Source organism: Thalassophryne amazonica, chromosome 6 (genome assembly GCF_902500255.1).
Source record: "Thalassophryne amazonica chromosome 6, fThaAma1.1, whole genome shotgun sequence".
NCBI lineage: Eukaryota > Metazoa > Chordata > Actinopteri > Batrachoidiformes > Batrachoididae > Thalassophryne > Thalassophryne amazonica.
The window spans coordinates 38,039,626-38,053,462 of record NC_047108.1 but is presented as its reverse complement, the minus strand read 5'-3'; the positions used below and the strand labels follow the sequence as shown (position 1 = coordinate 38,053,462).

The window sequence follows — 13,837 nt, the reverse complement described above, 5'->3', positions numbered from 1 at the left end:
GAAAGCTAACTCTATTTGATGAAAGTGTTATTGGTAGCAGGGAAAAATGTATAACCAGGCACTGGCTTCAGAAAGAAATACCAACTATTAATGAGTGGATTAACATTATATATCAGATTTTCACTATGGAACGGTTGACATTTAAGGTGAAACTCCAGACGGACGTTTTTGAAGAATTTTGGAAAAAATGGCTATCCTTTGTAATAGTAATTAGACCTGACTTTGTCTGATTTGTACTAAACCCCACTGTGTTCGTGTTCTGTTTTATTTGTATACAATCGAAAAAACAATAAAATGTGAATAACAAAAAAAAAATTAGAGGTCTAAAAACTTTGAAAACTGAAAAAATGCAGTGTATTTACAAATAATTACAAAGCACAGTTTCATACAGGTGAAGTAAATGTCTTCAAATTCCTTGTTTTGTCTGACATAGTGGAAAATCTAAGTGTTAGGTTCTGTCTCGGTTGGGGCTCATGTCATGGTTTGTCCATGTTTGGGGTTCCACAGGGGTCTGTCTTAGGCCCCCTGCTTTTCTCCCTTTATATAGCACCCCTTGGGCACATATTGCGGCATTTTGGGATTACCTTTCACTGCTATGCAGATGATACTCAGTTATACATGCCGATAACTGCTGGCAATCCCCTTCACATAAAATCCTTAGAAGATTGCCTTGCAGCAGTGAGAAGTTGGATGTCTAGAAACATCCTACTTTTAAACTCTGATAAGACTGAAATGATGGTTCTTGGTCCAGTGAGACATCGGCATTAATTTGACCAGTTAACGCTCAGCCTAGGCTCGTGTGTCATACATCACACTGACAAAGTGAGGAACCTTGGGGTAATTTTTGATCCTTCGTCGTCCTTTGGCCTCCACATTAGAAATATTACTAGGACTGCTTTCTTCCACCTGCAAAATATAGCAAAGATTCATCCCATCCTGTCTATGGCTGATGCTGAGACCCTGATCCATGCATTTAAGGGTGATTCTTAGACTACGGGCACTTATTATGTCCTTTGATCATATTGTATGAAAAACAGAAAAAAGGGGACTTTTTCACCTTTTTTCAGCATCATTATATGCAAATATTGCCGTTTTGTGCTTGTCCCACACCCAGACTTTTGATCTTCAATGATAAAAATGAATGGTAAAGAAATGTTTTTTTCTAATGTTTTAAAATATCTCTGAATAAAATATCAGTAAAATAATCAAAACATAATTGGGGTATTCAATGTCATACAACTGTTGTGATTTTTTTAAACAAAATGTAGTTGTCCCACACTATTGCCGTAATTTCCACCACAACACTGTAATATCCCTTTAAACAGTTTGTATGAAAGATTGTTTGGGTAGTTTCTATGGAGATAAACAGTGACATCAGAGCACATGTATATAGCACCAAATCACAACAAACAGTTGCCCCAAGGCACTTTATATTGTAAGGCAATGGTGTGGTGGAAATTACATTTACAAGGCCAATAGTGCCCGTAGTTAAATAATCACCCTTATCTCTTCTACATTGGACTACTGCAATGTTCTATTTTCTGGTTTACCGCAGTCTAGCATTAGGGCTCTCCAACTGGTTCAAAATGCTGCAGCCAGACTTTTGACACGAAGCAGAAAGTTCGACCACATTACACCCATTTTGGCGTCTCTTCACTGGCTTCCTGATCCAGTGAGATCAGATTTTAAGGTTCTGCTACTAGTCTATAAAATTATTCACAGACTGGCACCTCCCTACCTAGCTGACCTAATTAAACCTTACGTACTGGCCCGGGCCTTACGTTCTCAGGGTGGAGGACTACTTTGTGTCCCTAGGGTGAATAAGAAGTCTGCGGGTCACAGAGCTTTCTCTTATCATGCCCCTGTTCTGTGGAATGGTCTCCCTGCATCAATAAAACAGATTCTGTGGAGACTTTCAAGTCCAGACTTAAGGCGCACTTCTTTTCCCTTTCATATGGCTTGCATACTGCTACGGTTTTGTTTTACGCTTTTTTCTCTTTTAATTCATTTTATTAGTAATTGGGGCGGGCCGTGGCCTCAACTTTACCTAAATTCTGGGTCTTTTAGTGAAGCTCAGGGCTAGTGGCCGGCGATCACCTTAGTATTTCTTCTGTTTTTCTTGTTGATTAATGTTGGCAAATTATACAGTATTTTTTGTCTTTCTGATGCCTGATTCTGTTTTTTCTCTCTGTTTAAGGTGCAGCTCCATCCAGAGATGGGAGTTGTATTTGTGTTGGTGACCCTCCTGTCCTGTGCACCAACAGCATTTCTTGTATATTCGTCCGTGAATTGTTTCTGTAATTTATGTTTGTAGCATGGCCCAAGCAGGGGGTCACCCCTTTGAGTCTGGTCTGCTTGAGGTTTCTTCGTCAGAGGGAGTTTTTCCTTACCACTGTTGCTCTGGGAATTGGTAAAGTTAGACCTTACCTGTGTGAAGCACCTTGAGGCAACTCTGTTGTAATTTGGCGCTATATAAATGAAAATAAATTGAAACTGAAATTGTCCTCTGTCTGTGTCCATGTCCACTCTCTTTATTCTGTTGTCTGGCTCCAACCTTTGTTTATCTGTTTGTTATACTTTAGCCATATGTTGATTTCCGTTCTAGTTTCTGTGTCCGTGTTTCCTTTTATTAGTCTACTATCTGGCCCCGGTGTTGCAGACCGAACGATCCCCCCTAAAAATTTGTCCACCCTGCCTCCACTGAGCATGCGTCATTTGGGACCACAGCAACACATCTGAGACTGACTCTCTACACCCAAAGCGATCAAAGGGAATAATATGATTATTAAGCATCAGATGACAAGGTAAAACCTCTTAAATCATTCTAAAGTCAGTTTTAAGCAGAAACGAAGCAATAATCGGCGAGTCATTACTGATGTCCTGAAATGACGTAGGCACAGCACAGATATGCTGCTGTGGTGCTCTCATCGCGTCCCCCGTCTTTTATTATGAAATAATGCTGAATTTATGTGGAAATGACTGTTGTACAAAAGCTTCCCAGTTCGGTCGGCGACACTGGTCCGTGTTGATTTCCAGCCTTTAGTTTCTGGTTGGTCTCTTTTCAAGTTCTTACCTTTATTTTCCTGGGTTGATTCTTTGTTCCTTTCATGTTGGTAGTTTATTAGGCCTTTTGTTTTGGTATTTCCTTTGTAATCACTGTTGGTGCTGGGTGGTGTTACAGTTATGAATCATTCTTGCCTCTGCTTCTGTCGGTCACACCACATCTGACTGTATCCTCTTGTCTCCTGCAACCTGTCTTCCCTCTTCTTCATGTCCGATCACCCTCTCTTCCTGAACATTCTCCGCACCTGTCTCTCATTACGCCCTGATTGTCCACTGTGTCGTTAAGCCTTGTGTGTCATGTGTATCACTGCCAGTTCGTTGTGCTTTCCGCCTTGTGCTACAGCCCTCATTCCAGCCTTTGTATCATTGTCATAGTTCAGACATTGTTTTCTGCTTTGCCATGTATGACCCTGCCCTGTTTTTGGACCTTGTTGTAGTCTCAGCCTTGAGATAAAGCCTATTTTTACTCCTACACCTTCGTTGTGAGTCTACATTTGTGTTCAACTGTTTTCTGAGCCACGCCTCCATGCTAAATAATAAAGATGTGCATGTGTATATAAAATATTTAAAAAGCATAAATCCCTCAGTTTAACATTAATAATTGGTATTTTTTAATAAATAACTCATGTAGTTAATGGATGATCAAAATCCTTGATAACTTTCTCTTGATTAAGTATCAGATTCGTTAATTTTTTATACCTACTTATTCCAATAAGGGTCACAGGGGTGCTGGAGCCTATCCCAACAGTCACTGGGTGAGAGGCAGAGTACACCCTAGAGAGGCCGACTGTCCACAGGAGGGCCACACATAGACAAACACGTTCACACACTCACTCACAGCTGCGGTCAATTTAAAGTTTCCAATTCACCTATTCCGCCTGTCTTTAAAAGTGGGAGGAAGCTGGAGCACCCGGAGGGAACCCACACAAAAACAGGGAGAACATGCAAACTCCATACAGAAAGCACAAGGTAGGAAGCGATCCCAGGACCTTCTTGCTGTGACACAACAGTCACCATTAAAGCTCTGTATTGCCCAGCAAATATCAGGTCAATGCTCTAATAGTTACAGAAGTAGCAGACTGTAAATAAGCGTACCCCATATCCAAATGTAATGGCCATGATGGTAATAAGCAGACCAAAAAAGGCTTCCAGCTTCCTCAGACCTGCAGAAGGGGGTCAAAAGGATGCTTAATTTCATGATGGTTAATCAATTTAGAATGACTCAAACCAAGCCTGATAACTCAGGCCTGGTTTGAATTCAGCAGCATTTTCACAGGTGATAAAGAGCCTCAACTTCCACCCAATGCAAAGCAGCGCACAACATAAGATGATGAAATCCTGTGTGTATGTGGGGGGGGGGTTGCACTTTGTACATTCTTTATTTGACCCTGCTTAAAAGATTCATATACAGCAATTACTATTATTATCAACAATATTAACAGATTAATTAGTATTTATTAATTACTAATGCACAATAATGGGCTGAGTAAGAGCACAACTCAGCTGATGTTCACAAGAGCTATGGATTGGCAGCGTTTGGAGAAGCCTTCTCAATCTCCACAGTAATCCAGCAGGAAAGTCATGTCTGCATAATTGTGGGTAGGAGACGTCTTTTTGATATCTCTGATTTGTTTTTGTTTGTGTGTGTGTGTGTGTGTGCTGCAATAAATCATTTTCTACAAAATTCTTAAAATGAATACCATACCACAGACCAGTGTTCAGCCTCCACAGGATCTCTTTACAATCACTGAACGAGTGTCAAATACACCCCTGCATGATCCAAAATGTCTCTTACCCCTATATCACAATCTAATCTTGAATACATAAGGTATGAGTTGGAAAAAAAAAAGGTGTATTTTTTATTTAGTGAGTGCAGCTCCCTCCATATGTCTACCAAGCCTGATTGCTTAAGCATTTTTTATACATATTGCTTGTGGTTGAGACTTTTTAAATTTACTAGAAGAGTCCAGATAAGGATTTAAGTGAATGTTCCAATCTCCCCCACATATCAGTGTCCCAGATATTTCTGTTGCAATCAAGTCAAAAAATTCTCTTAATTAAATGGTCTGTACATAATGATTCAAGTAACTTTAAAGTAACTGGTCTAAGTACCCTTTAACCAGTATTTAACATCCTTCTTTGTCACTGACTTATTAGGAGAACTGGAAATTCACTCTGTTTGACAGTAAAATGGCAACTCTTCTGGAATTGCCTTTTATATGTGAAGAATAATACAAATTTTTAAACCCCATTTTACACAGTTTTTCATGTTCAATAGTAGAAAGATGTGTTTCTTGCAAAAAAATGTTTTGTTTTTCTCATTTCATTTTAGCAAGAGCTTCACCTCTTTTAATGGGGTTATGTAGACCATTAACATTAAGAGTAATTACACTCAACAAAAATATAAACGCAACACTTTTGGTTTTGCTCCCATTTTGTATGAGATGAACTCAAAGATCTAAAACGTTTTCCACATACACATTTTCACCATTTCCATCAAATATTCTTCACAAACCAGTCTAAATCTGTGATAGTGAGCACTTCTCCTTTGCTGAGATAATCCATCCCACCTCACAGGTGTGCCATATCAAGATGCTGATTAGACACCATGATTAGTGCACAGGTGTGCCTTAGACTGCCCACAATAAAAGGCCACTCTGAAAGGTGCAGTTTTATCACACAGCACAATGCCACAGATGTCGCAAGATTTGAGGGAGTGTGCAATTGGCATGCTGACAGCAGGAATGTCAACCAGAGCTGTTGCTCGTGTATTGAATGTTCATTTCTCTACCATAAGCCGTCTCCAAAGGCGTTTCAGAGAATTTGGCAGTACATCCAACCAGCCTCACAACCGCAGACCACGTGTAACCACACCAGCCCAGGACCTCCACATCCAGCATGTTCACCTCCAAGATCGTCTGAGACCAGCCACTCGGACAGCTGCTGAAACAATCGGTTTGCATAACCAAAGAATTTCTGCACAAACTGTCAGAAACCGTCTCAGGGAAGCTCATCTGCATGCTCATCATCCTCATCGGGGTCTCGACCTGACTCCAGTTCGTCGTCGTAACCGACTTGAGTGGGCAAATGCCTTGGTGTTCTCTTCACGGATGAATCCCGGTTTACACTGGTCAGGGCAGATGGCAGCGTGTGTGGCGTCGTGTGGGTGAGCGGTTTTCTGATGTCAATGTTGTGGATCGAGTGGCCCATGGTGGCGGTGGGGTTATGGTATGGGCAGGCATCTGTTATGGACGAAGAACACAGGTGCATTTTATTGATGGCATTTTGAATGCACAGAAATACCGTGACGAGATCCTGAGGCCCATTGTTGTGCCATACATCCAAGAACATCACCTCCTGTTGCAGCAGGATAATGCACGGCCCCATGTTGCAAGGATCTGTACACAATTCTTGGAAGCTGAAAATGTCCCAGTTCTTGCATGGCCGGCATACTCACCGGACATGTCACCCATTGAACATGTTTGGGATGCTCTGGACCGGCGTATACGACAGCGTGTACCAGTTCCTGCCAATATCCAGCAACTTCGCACAGCCATTGAAGAGGAGTGGACCAACATTCCACAGGCCACAATTGACAACCTGATCAACTCTATGCGAAGGAGATGTGTTGCACTGCATGAGGCAAATGTTGGTCACACCAGATACTGACTGGTATCCCCCCCCCCAATAAAACAAAACTACACCTTTCAGAGTGGCCTTTTATTGTGGACAGTCTAAGGCACACCTGTGCACTAATCATGGTGTCTAATCAGCATCTTGGTATGGCACACCTGTGAGGTGGGATGGATTATCTCAGCAAAAGAGAAGTGCTCACTATCACAGATTTAGACTGGTTTGTGAACAATATTTGAGGGAAATGGTGATATTGTGTATGTGGAAAAAGTTTTAGATCTTTGAGTTCATCTCATACAAAATGGGAGCAAAACCAAAAGTGTTGCGTTTATATTTTTGTTGAGTGTACATTATATTGGTGTTTTAATTCTGTCATTAAAATAAGATACAATGTGCCTATTAACCTCTAGATGCTCTCGATAAACAAATATGGGTCTGCAAAACAAAAGAGTAACATCAACCAATAACATATGTGGCTTCAATATGTGAGGTGTAAGTCCACCTCTAAAATAGTGAGGAGAGTCCTTGACGTCCCAGGCAGCTCCTCGCGGTGCTGCCCAACCTCTTCCACCTGTCATGGCAGGGCTGATGGAGAAACATTTTCCAGAATTACGGTCAAACGTAAAGCTACGTGCTTTTTAGAGGAATGACGTTCTCTCGGACACATAAGGAGGTTGTTAGGTGCTGCTGTCGGTACGCATGAATCCCTTGAGTTTTTTCCTAGATGTCTTTAACTAGCACTTCCTGGGTCCACCGTGAAGTCCCGCTCGGTTTTCCCCACGACGGCACTCTCGGCTTGGACCCACAGGCGAGCTCCAATGGGTCCTCCGCTCCCACTTCCATCACGTTCCTCTTCTTCAAATCGTCAGATGCATCTTGTGCGTTGTTGTAAATCATGGTGCCATTCTTATAAAACACATGCAGTCTGGAAGGATACAACCCCTGGCAAAAATTATGGAATCACCGGCCTCGGAAGATGTTCGTTCAGTTGTTTAATTTTGTAGAAAATAAGCAGATCACAGACATGACACAAAACTAAAGTCATTTCAAATGGCAACTTTCTGGCTTTAACACTATAAGAAATCAGGAAAAAAAATTGTGGCAGTCAGTAACGTTTACTTTTTTAGACCAAGCAGAGGGAAAAAAATATGGAATCACTCAATTCTGAGGAAAAAAATTATGGAATCATGAAACACAAAAGAACGCTCCAACACATCACTAGTATTTTGTTGCACCACCTCTGGCTTTTATAACAGCTTGCAGTCTCTGAGGCATGGACTTGATGAGTGACAAACAGTACTCTTCATCAATCTGGCTCCAACTTTCTCTGATTGCTGTTGCCAGATCAGCTTTGCAGGTTGGAGCCTTGTCATGGACCATTTTCTTCAACTTCCACCAAAGATTTTCAATTGGATTAAGATCCGGACTATTTGCAGGCCATGACATTGACCCTATGTGTCTTTTTGCAAGGAATGTTTTCACAGTTTTGCTCTACGGCAAGATGCATTATCATCTTGAAAAATTATTTCATCATCCCCAAACATCCTTTCAATTGATGGGATAAGAAACTTGTGCATTTATTGATGTAATGACAGCCATCTCCCCAGTGCCTTTACCTGACATGCAGCCCCATATCATCAATGACGGTGGAAATTTACATGTTCTCTTCAGGCAGTCATCTTTATAAATCTCATTGGAACGGCACCAAACAAAAGTTCCAGCATCATCACCTTGCCCAATGCAGATTCGAGATTCATCACTGAATATGACTTTCATCCAGTCATCCACAGTCCACGATTGCTTTTCCTTAGCCCATTGTAACCTTGTTTTTTTCTGTTTAGGTGTTAATTATGGTTTTCGTTTAGCTTTTCTGTATGTAAATCCCATTTCCTTTAGGCGGTTTCTTACAGTTCGGTCACAGTTGACTCCAGTTTCCTCCCATTCGTTCCTCATTTGTTTTGTTGTGCATTTTCGATTTTTGAGACATATTGCTTTAAGTTTTCTGTCTTGACGCTTTGATGTCTTCCTTGGTCTACCAGTATGTTTGCCTTTAACAACCTTCCCATGTTGTTTGTATTTGGTTCAGAGTTTAGACACAGCTGACTGTGAACAACCAACATCTTTTGCAACATTGCGTGATGATTTACCCTCTTTTAAGAGTTTGACAATCCTCTCGTTTGTTTCAATTGACATCTCTCGTGTTGGACCCATGATTCATGTCAGTCCACTTGGTACAACAGCTCTCCAAGGTGTGGAGTGTGTGTGACTAACGAGCAGATCTGATCTGATGCAGGTGTTAGTTTTGGGGATGAAAATTTACAGGGTGATTCCATAATTTATTCCACAGAATTGAGTGATTCCATATTTTTTTTTCCCTCTGCTTGGTCTAAAAAAGTAACCGTTACTGACTGCCACAATTTTTTTTCCTGATTTCTTATAGTGTTTCTTAAAGCCAGAAAGTTGCCATTTGAAATGACTTTAGTTTTGTGTCATGTCTGTGATCTGCTTTTTTCTACAAAATTAAACAACTGAATGAACATCCTCCGAGGCCGGTGATTCCATAATTTTTGCCAGGGGTTGTAAAAGTCTGAAAGCAAAGCCCTTTCTCTAGACCTGTTCAAAATGTCAAATGTTACAAAATCTTTTGGTGCCACATGTTGTTCCTGTTCCACTAATAAAATAAAAGATCTTTGCCAAATTCTTGTCGCTTACATGTAGAAAGTTCTCCAGATTCTCTGAATCTTCTGATTATATTATGGACTGTAGATGATGGAATCCCTAAATTCCTTGCAACTGAATGTTGAGAAACATTGTTCTTAAACTGTTGGACCATTTTTTTCACACAGTTGTTCACAAAGTGGTGATCCTCACACCATCTTTGCTTGTGAATGACTGAGCCTTTTGGGGATGCTCCCAATCATGACACTCACCTGTTTGCAATTAGGTGATTTTTGAGCATTCATCAACTTTCCCAGTCTTTTGTTGCCCCATCCCAACTTTTTTGTAATGTTTTGCAGGCATCCATTTCAAAATTAGCAAATATTTGCACAAAAACAACAAAGTTTATCAGTTTACATTAAATATCTTGTCTTTGTGGTGTATTCAGTTGAATATAAGGTTGAAGAGGATTTGCAAATCATTGTATTCTGTTTTTATTTACATTTTACGCAATATCCCAACTTCATTGGAATTGGGGTTATATTACTGGGCTGCAAACATTGTAAAATTTTACACTGGGTATTTACATATAAAAATAAACAGGGCATAAAATGGGTGGAAATGTAATTACTATGCAACCCACTACCTATACTCACCTCCCCACTGCCATATAGTCATAATATAGAAATAATAAATCCAGTAATTAAAGAGTAACTAAAAATTTGGCTTCAGTTCAGGAGACATTTTGGATTAAAACAGACCACTTGTTTTTTTGTTTGTTTGTTTGTTTTGTTTTTACAATAGCAAACAATCCTTTCTTTCCCCGTCTGTGTTGGATAATGCATTTCAACAATGGCATGGAAAGGGACTGACATTTTTCAGTGACTTGTTTACAAATGGCACATTCTCCTCATTTGAGACACTCAGGAAAGACCACAATTTATGCAACACTCATTGTTAGATACCTTCAAATACATAGGTTTACTAAGATAGTGTTCCTCCTCCTCCTCCTCGTTACCTTACCTGCCACCTAAAAGCCAATTAGATAACATTTTAGAGTTAGACCCCTTTGAGAAGAAACGTGTTTCAGTGATATACACTTTGATAAGGGGTTTAGATCAGATATCCTGGGAGAAAACTAAAACTGCATGGGAGGGTGATTCTGGGGTGGTACGGTCAGAGGAGGGGTGGATGGACAGCCTTTCCCGTGTACACACCTCTTCATTGTGGGTATACCATGGATTAATTAAATTTAAGGTACTTCATCGTCTCCACTACTCAAAGGACAAACTTGCCAGAATTTTTCTCACCACAAACTCTGCCTTCCTGAGGTGCGGTATTAGCCCAGCTCCAGTGGGACATATGTTTTGGGCTCTCTAAACAGTTATTGGGGCAGTATTTTTTTTATGTATTCTATCATATGTGTAAAAAGCCCATAGCTCCTGATTTTTACACAGCCATTTTTGGCATAGCCCCCCTGACTTGTAAGGTCACAAACTTACAGGCGAATGCTTTGGCATTTGCATTTGGCTTTGTTACTTGCCCGCAGACTGATTTTTTTTTTTTTAAGTGGAAGGCAAAGAAACCCCCATCATTTTTACAGTGGTTGAAGGAGGTGCTTTCCTTTCTGCCTTTGGAAAAGCTCAGACACAAGACAGGCAAAAGAAGCAAGGACCTGGAGTTCTTTTATGGACTACATCAAAGGTTCCCCCTTACAATAAGTACACAGTAAATTTTGCTGTGTAAAATATACTCTGCCGGGATAACATTTGTTCCCAGTCTAAATAAAGTAAAATACACTATTATAGAGTGAAATCAGCTCTACCATCTTGTCAAATCAAGTGTTTCTACTCCAATAAGAGTTGATTTTACTCTATGATAGAGTTGATTTCGCACTGTGATAGAGTATATTTACCTCTGTTTGGACTGGGACCAAATGTTATCCCAGCAGAGTAAATTTTACTCTGCAAAATTTACTGTGTACTCTGCTCATTTAGTGGTAATTGCCCTTTTTATTTTCTGGGCTCTATGTGGGAACAATACTGTTATATTTAAAAGCAAACACAGATTAATTGTAAGAAGACTGCCCAGTTTTGTGGCCTTTTTTTCCCCTAAGCCTCGGGGTGAATTTACATTTGTACTTTTTTGTTTGTTGTGTGAAAGTTGTTGGTACCTTGTGTATGTTCATTTAAAGCTTGAAAAGAGGAAAATAAAGTGTTTAAAAAATGACAGACCTCTCCATTCTTTGTTGGTGAGAAAACTTGCAAAATCGATAGTGGATCAAATACTTATGTAGCTCACTCTACATTAGGGTGGTTCTGAAAAACAAACTTCAACTTTTTCAAGGTGCTTCTTTATTTTTTGGTTCCTTTAGGGGTAAAAAATAAATTGTGTCAAATTTCATGAGATTTGAAAAATATTAACCACTGCCGCCCGGCCCCTGTTTTTTGTGACGTGTGAGTGACATTTTTAGTGATGGACTGGACACATTAGTTCATTAGTGGCAGATTTTGTTACATCTGCCTTAGGTCACATTTTTGAGGCATTCATGGACATCCTCATCAAGGAGCCCTCAGAGTGGGAGGACGACCCATGATTCCAGTCGTCACAGCAGGTCCTGGATAACACTGCTGAGCGAGGAGTTGCACTTATCCAGGATTACAATCAGATCCGAATGAAGGGTGAACAGCAGCACCAATACATGCTGCAAGTTGTTGAGTGGCATTGACGTCAGTTCCTGGAGGTGACGAAAATCTGAACCAAACGCCACTCCCCATGACTGTTTTCACCAAATAGGCAGTGGTGGGCACAGATAACCAAAAAATTAACTTCGATAACAGATAATCAGATAACTGAAAAGTTATCTTTGATAAAGATAAAACGATAAACCACCTAAAAATGTATCGGAAGTTACAGATAACTGATAACCGATAAATTCCAGTACTGTCTCTGGTACATTTGCAACTACTAACAAACTGAATTTGAGTTTACCACCACATTCGCTTCTGGTAGTATCAAAAGCGACAACAGACCCAAACAATGATCCCGCACTTCTGTCTTTGAAAATCTTGCCCACTGCTGGAAGCTCTTGTTTACTACATGGCTTCCAGCAAAGCCCAGCTCTATACCCAATCACAACGCTCCAGTCAGGCGGAGGTCTTGGAAAATAAAGCCCTGCTGAGTAATGGTTTGGTGTATAAATAAAATGAATACTGATAGAATAACTCCATTAATGTCAATTCTGTCATTTGTACATAGTTAAAATATAACATATCTTTTAATGTTGAATAATGCACTACTTCTTAAGTTCTGTAACCAACACAGACAGATCGCAAAGGATTCTGGGTAAAATGTGCCTCTTCTGCTAAACACTGAATGATTGAGTCATTCATTATGTAAACCAACACGTTAATGTGACGTGTGTTGGTGTTTACAGATAAATGTGCTTTTGTAAAATATTCCATTTTTTTATTTGTAAAAACAGGCATTTTTATGGAGCCCTGGAAGTGTCATCGCAAAATGTTTTGCATGTGGAGAGAATGTGCGCTAATTTTATTATATTGTGCGCTCATTTTATTATGTTGTGCGCACATTTTATGATGTTGTGCGCACGTTTTATTATACTGTGCAAACGTTTTATTATACTGTAAAACGTGCACTCAATATTGTCTTGACACATAAATGTTGGCTATTTGCCCTATTGATGTTTCAAATCCCGCAAAATCTCAGAGAGGTCGGCGTGCTGCGAGATCTCAGTAACATTGAGAACTGCACTGAGACACTCTGATCACGCTGCACTTTAACCGCTGCACACGGACAACACCATTAACATCGCAACATAAAACAATTTTTATATTGTGCCTAAAACTCTTGTGAATATATTTTCTGGGTTTTTAGACGTTGTTATTGCGTTTGTTTTATGTAAACATGGGAGAATCACAGGCTGTCTCTCCGTTATTTTCAATGGGAGCTGCTGTGAGCTACACTCACTTCCTGATCATGTCGTTCTGGGGGAAAGTGAAGTTTGCTCTTTACGTCTTGATTATTGTTCATTACAACACTGTTTGTCCTCTTTGTTTGAGACTAATACATATGTCTGAAATTCGGTTTGCGTTTATTAAATTCCATGCAGATTAAATGTAACAGACACGGATTATTTGTTATAATTGTGTTAACAGGTTTTCAGGGTATCATTCAGCAGTCTCTTATTACCATGATGAAAAGCATTAAAAAAATTACATTTTTGTAGTATAATATTAATTTACAACTGTCATCGTGTTGATTCTCTATATGTTGTTTGACTGCAGCAACTCTCTGGCACACAAGGGATTATGGGATACGTTAATAGGGCGAATGAACACTACTGGCCAGTAGATGGCAGTAGAGACCTTGAAAACTTGCCAAAACAAAATTCCAGATAATCTGTGTCTGCTACATTTAAGATGCGTGGAATTTAATAAACGCAGACACAATAACAACATCT

The 13,837-nt window shown here is 40.0% G+C and overlaps 1 pseudogene; it reads right to left on the bottom strand.

The window, feature by feature from the left end:
- LOC117511443 overlaps nucleotides 1–13,837 on the bottom strand; it is a 121,903-nt pseudogene that overhangs the window by 39,739 nt on the left and 68,327 nt on the right.